This window comes from Ostrea edulis, chromosome 8 (genome assembly GCF_947568905.1).
Source record: "Ostrea edulis chromosome 8, xbOstEdul1.1, whole genome shotgun sequence".
NCBI lineage: Eukaryota > Metazoa > Mollusca > Bivalvia > Ostreida > Ostreidae > Ostrea > Ostrea edulis.
Window position 1 is genome coordinate 25,682,273 of NC_079171.1, and position 6,938 is coordinate 25,689,210.

The window sequence follows — 6,938 nt, forward strand, 5'->3', positions numbered from 1 at the left end:
AGTCAAAATCAGTGTGTCAAGAACGGCTTAACAATCGGTATGAAACACGTCAGACAGCATTTGACCCAATGCGAGGTTGTATTGACGAACTAGATCGTTATAACGACCATAGAATTTGCGAAATGCTGACTTCAATCGAGACTGTTGAAATCCCTGTACCATCAACTTGTTTGTCACTAGCTTACCTCGATTTAAAAACTGACTATATCCAAAACAAGCTCTTGCATATCGAATCAGTTGAGATATATAAACACCATATGCAGGTAATAATGGAATATTGCTACATAAATATGGGAAGTTGACGATGGAGAAGCTGAAATCATCCCGTTTGTCATACAGTTGAGTTGTCAGTTTGCCGTTAATGTCTACTTTCAATAAAAGATCTAAGTATGAAGCAGAAGTGGACGACTCTGTGGTGTTCTTTATTTCGAGCTCACAGGGATATATCAAATTGACATATGAATGAAAGCTATCATTGTTAATAGACAAAACGTCATCGATATATCTAAAAGTCGAATTGAAGGTCACAGCGAGAGATTTTTTCTTCTCACGTAGAAGTTTTTGAATAAATTCTGCTTCATATGAATATAAAAACAGTCAGCTAACAAAGGAGCACAATTCGTGCCCATTGGAATTCCAACAGACTGTTGGAAGACCTGATCACCAAAGACCACGAACATATTGTCAATGAGGAACTCCAGCATATTTTTTATTTCAACTTGAGAGTACTTGTGCGTGGAATCAGAGTGGTGTTTAACAAAGTAAGTTTTTGAATGATTGATCACTAGATATGAATATTTCCGTTTTTGTTGAAGAAGCAACTGTCATATGTGTTGATTAAAAAATGGATTAAATGACAATAATATGTTTACTTCTTTTAGAAATGCCTCCCAAACGAAAGTGCAGCAGTAAGCATCATGACTACTGCTGTACACTATTCCCTGATGAGAAAAAGGTTGTGCATCGTATTTGTGATGGGAAAATAAAGAGGTCCATAATATACCTTTTATTGAAGAAAGAACATATTTTCGCACACTCAACCTTTCTGTGTAACTTGTGTGCCAAATTTGGGGAACTGTGCAAAATATGAAGACGGGGCCCAAGAGAATAAACGGCATAGGATAACAGTACTTCGATGAATTCCTAGAGGCGATCAACAACAACAAACTATCACTGGAGCAGTTATCATCATTGGCTCATGCTTTGGGCAAGTTTTACAAAACCAATAAAATGGCATTAACCACACACACACTTTTTCCGCAAGGACGGGGGGGGGGGGGGGTTATTACGACATCATTTTGGCATAAATAGTAAATAAAATTAAAATGTTAAAATTCCAGGAGGGGTTGTCCGGACACATACACACCCTGGACCCGCTCTTGATACATATATATTTGCATTTTGATAGAATATAACTTTTTTTTTTTTTTAAAATGCTTTCTTTTTAACAGGAGAAACTAAGATAGAAAATTTATGACGATTCCGTAATTTGTGGAACTCAATACAAAAATATTGAATTTCTACAAACATTTAATATCAAAGGTATGTTTCTATATTGAAACCATTTTTTAAATTCAATGTGGCATGTTGCTATTCAACCTTCTTCATTATTGATACAAAAATGGCAATTAAATTTTACCGTCGCAGTGAATTTTCCAAGAGGTTGCTGTGGAGATGCCTGCAGTGAGATCTCCTTGGCCAAAGCTATGGAGTCGCTGTATGGCTGCAGAAATGTTAAGTTTGTGTCCCCGATTTCATTTGCGCAAAATTTGATAGGGTGTGTAATAAACGAACAGTGATTTTTGGGGGGCCAAAATGCCACCGATATTCGGCTGTTTCTCCTCACTAAAATTACCCATTTTTTCCCAATTATATACATATATATTTTTCCCAATTTCAAATCTAGGGAAATTAGGCCATTTTAAAAAAAAAAGGTTACCGTATTTTGCTGACAAAGAGTAAATACGTTTTTTCTTCAGTTTTATTCTCCAAACCACTGCACATGCAGTGCACACCAGAACCAAAGCTGGTTGTGGTTCCAGTGGGATTTCAACATATTTTCACATAACAACCCGAGGAGATAATCAATAAGCATACACGACCCCTTGCCCAGAGACTTTTTGGTGATGACACAAGTCATACTTGCATTGGATGGCAATTTTAAATTTCAACGCCAATCCTACAGTCTCCACAAAAACACCACTGGTGAAATCTATGGTCATTATGTCATTGACAGGCTACTTTATTTCTGTACAAGACTTTACATGCAAAAAACAATTATACCTCCATACTCAACCACACTTCGAAAAGAACTATCGATGACATACAGGGATGGGTTTGTGAGGATAATGTATTTGTGGTGAACCGTGGTTTTAGAGATTCCTTTGATGACTTGAAGGAACGAGGAATCGAGGCAGATGTCAACTGAAAGTGTAAATATTCGTGGATTAGTGACAAGGGTAAGTTTTTTCCCCAGATGAATGGTAGGTTTAATTTGCAATGCAAATATTTTTAGTTACAGAAAAACATATCTTAATATATTTATGTAAACATATTTTAAAATTGATTGATTGATGAATGAAATATTGTTTAACGTCCCTCTCGAGAATCTTTCACTTATATGGACACGTCACCACTGCCAGTGAAGGGCTGCGAAATTTAGGCCTATGCTGGGCGCTTATGGCCATTGAGCAGGGAGAGATCTTTATCGTGCCACGCCTGCTGTGATACGGGGCCTTGATTTCTGTGGTTTCATCCGAAGGAGCGCCCCATTTAATCGCCTCTTTCGACAAGCAAAGAGTACTGAAGGCCTATTCTAACCTGGATACCCACGGGGTTATTTCAGAATCACAGTTAAGATGGGTGGTAGTGTCGGCAAATGGTAGGACAAACCAATGGCGTTACCTTGGGAAAATCCTGCCAACGAGTCAGGTTCCGTGCATTGGAGATTGTTATTACTATTACCTGCAGGTAAACTTGTATCTCCCAATGATATCCTGTAAAGAGGTTGATTGTATCTTGCTTAATTAACGTCTCGCTCGAGAATTTTTCACTCATATGGAGACCGGTGAAGGGCTTAAAATGTAGGCCTATACTCAGCGCTTACGGCCATTGTGCAGTGTGGGTTTTTAGCGTGCCACACATACTGTGACACGGGATATTCGTTTCTTAAGGTCATCTCCGAGAACCCGTGACAGTCACACCTGATGTCGAGCGGTTGGCGATGGAATTGTCACTACCTGTTTCTTTAACGACTTAGGCCGGGATTCAAACCCCGGCCTTCCGCATGCGGGGCGAATGCTCTAACCTCTCGGCCACCGCGCCGGCGGTCCCTGCAAAGAGAAGAAATAAAATTTCAATCATAATACCATTACCTAAACAATTAGATAAATATATTGATAGTTGAAATGAGAGATTATTTATTTTCAGATTATGCTTAAATTGTCATTATAGATCCGGGTTAGAATAGGTCCCCAGTACCCTTTGCTTGTTGTAGAAGGCGACTAAATGGGGCGGTCCTTCGGATGAGACGGCAAAAACCGACGTCCCGTGTCACTGCAGGTGTGGCACAATAAAGATCCCTCCCTGCTCAAAGGCCATAAGCGCCGAGCAGAGGCCTAAATTTTGCAGCCCTTCACCAGCAGCGGTGACGTCTCCATGAGTGAAATATTCTCGAGAGTCCCTTAACACTGTTAAACAATATTCAATCAATCAATCATTATAGATACTTGAAAAGTAATTCTAATATTAAGACTGAAGATGACCAGATCCTTGGTACAAAAATGATTTACTTATCAATGCATATCAATACCCTCGGGCAACATGTTGAAGAAAACAAATTTAGAAAGACGATCAGCTTGTTGGGAGCTAAGTGATGATATCAATGACTTTATATTCCCACGGTATACTCAGGAACATGTTGAAGAAGACTGTCCCATTCATGTCTACAAGGAGGAGCCAGGTCTACTACGAATAAGAATGCAGAGTCCCACCTTATGTAGATAAAAGTGTGCAGAGGTTGCAGTAATTGCATGGTATTTAAGTGTAAGGCTGGTGCTTGTGTTGTTGGCATGTATGCACACATTGCGGCCATTTTATGGTGTGTGGGGTATGCACGGCACCAACCAGAGGGACGAGTAGGTGTGCGTGATTGAGGGAGTTTCTGGAAGATGCCAATTTGGTTGATGAGTCTGAGAGTTCCAGTGAAGGCAGTGAAATAGAGGAGTAGAATAGTTGTACTAGAGAAAATATTGATTGACGAAAGAGAAAGAGAGAGGGGGAGGTTATATATCATCTCATGCTGTTTTCATATCAAACATCAATATTTCGTACATGTATGTATATTCAACTTGTCATATTTATTTGAAAGATTTCTTGCAACTTACTAGATCATAAGATGATATAATGAATTAAACATGGGTTATTTAAACAAATTTTATACTCTGATATCAAAATTGGTACCGTATAAGTTTTACATTATGACCCCTGGGTCGAGGCCTCTGCTGGTGGACTGTTAGTCCCCGAGGGTCTCTACAGCCCAGTAGCTAAGTACTTCGTTACTAGCTTGAAAATATGGATGTATATTTAATTGCTGTTATAAAATTTAGAAATTCATTTCAAAATTAAGGATTATCTCCCTCATGCATAGCTCTTATCCTTGGACGAATTTGGCTCCACTTGTGTTTGGCACGCTGTTTTTGGCTATATTTATATCTAAAACTTCAAAGTTATTTCGGATTTCAAACATTTCGGTTGAGCATCACGAAGAGACATTATTTGTCGAAATGCGCATCTGGTGCATCAAAATTGGTACCGTATAACTTTTACATATTCAGATCTGCTTTGTCATTTTATCGTAATTGTTAATCAAAGATTGCAATACATGATACATTCATCAGATGTGATATCTGGCAATTTAGATTGCTCAGATAGGGGAATGCAGTGTGATTTATGAGGAAGATTGGGAAACTTTACTGTGGTGTAGTTATCAAGTGATATTAACTGATTTCGTATGAAAGATGATATCATTTTTGTCATAATTCTGTTCGAATCCCGGTCGCAGCAGACGTAAGTCGTTAAAACAGGTAGTGGCAGATCCATCGCCAAACGCTCGGCATCAGGTGTGAATGTCACGGGTCCTCGGAAATGACCTTCAAAAGGAATGTCCCGTGTCGAAATAGGTGTGGCACGCTAAAGAACCCGCACTGCTCAATGGCGGTAAGCGCAGAGTAAAGGTTTAAAATTGAAGCCGTACACCGGTCTTGGTAACGTCTCCATATGAGTGAAAAATTCTCGAGAGAGACGTTAAGGTAGTACTCTACATCGTCATAATGGTTGACTTCCTTTAAAAACATGGATGACAAAATCGATATCAGCAATATTTGACTTTTCCTTTTCTATTTAAATACCTAGCCGAGTAGCTCAGTAGGTTAGAATACCGACTGCTAATAAAAGAGAAAAAAAAAAAGAATACCGACTGCTGAACTGTAGGTCGCAGGTTCGAGTCCAGCAGGGGTTTTAAATTTTTTTCAGATTACCTTCTACTAAAACTGTATTTTTTGACAAAATAAAGTAAATTTGAAAATTTTCAAATTCAAAATATTTTTGTACATATCCTACACTTTTCATCTACATCAAATTTCTCTGGTGTAGCATACCTCCTTAAGAAAGACCCAATCAATCATCCTCGATCCCATCAGACCTCTTAAAGAGTTGTTGTAGCAACTTGGTATTGTGGTGTACTTGTGCTTTGAATTGCTCAACGCAGGTCAGTATTTTGACATTCATCGCTACATAATAAAAGAAAGTCATAAAAGTAAGGGGAAGCTGGGAAATAAAATGACAGTCATGTTTTTCATTGAACATCCCATCGCAACTCTGAAGTACGTACCTTATGGTTGAGATGGCTATAAAATGTCAAATACTGTTGATGTAGATGATCGTTCATTACGTAGCGTATTAGAGTGCTACTGATGGGTGTTCTGTTCAAAAACTGGCCATTCTGGCAAAGGAGAAATTGGTACCGGTGGAGGTATTTGCCGTCTTTATTAGCTCTTCTGAGCCAAAGGCTCAAAGAGCTAATGCTATGGCCATTTGTGCGGTGTGCGTAAACTTTTTAGAAAAAGGGCTATAACTCAGGAACCCCTTGGCCAATTTTTTTTCAAATTTGTTACAGGGTATCATTGGCCCAAGGGCTTTCATACATACTAAATAGAGGGATGTGACCTTTTAACAAGGGGAGATAATCAGGAAAATAAAAACAAAAGTAGTGGTTGCTAAAAAATCTTCTTCTCAAGAACCACAGGGCAGATTATCACCAAACTTACACATAAGGATGAGGATATGTTGTAGATTAAAAATTGTTCATGGCATTACCCTGGGTAGCTGCAGAACTGTAGCTCTCTGAAAAAATATTTTGACATAACAGAGAGCTACAGAGCCACCCCTTATAAAAACCTTCGATTTACGGCGCACAAAAAGCTGCGCACGGTTGAGGCCTTATATCGTTGTATTCTTGAGTTACTGTCTCATAAATTTAATATCAAAAAATTCTTAACATATTTTCCTACTATACTTGTGTCTAAACATACCTTCAAATATTCATAAAAGCCCCACACGACCTGAAAACTCCCAGCTTCAAATGATTTCGTTTGTTGACGTAGCCATGTTAGGTAGCCGGTCAATTCGAATCCTGGTTAATTTCCATACTTGCACAATAACGTCTAGGTGTGAACTAATATCCCCACAAATATTTTAGCTAAATATTCTAAATAGTATATCATCCCAGTGCCTTTAAATAATAATTATTCAAATAGCTAAACTCACGGCAATGCGGCTTGCAATAATCTGGTGCGGTCTCCATCCCTGCCACACGAGTGTTGAGGACTTTAGTAGCATTTTCATGAATCAAGAGCTTATTTTACCTTTAGAAAAACTTT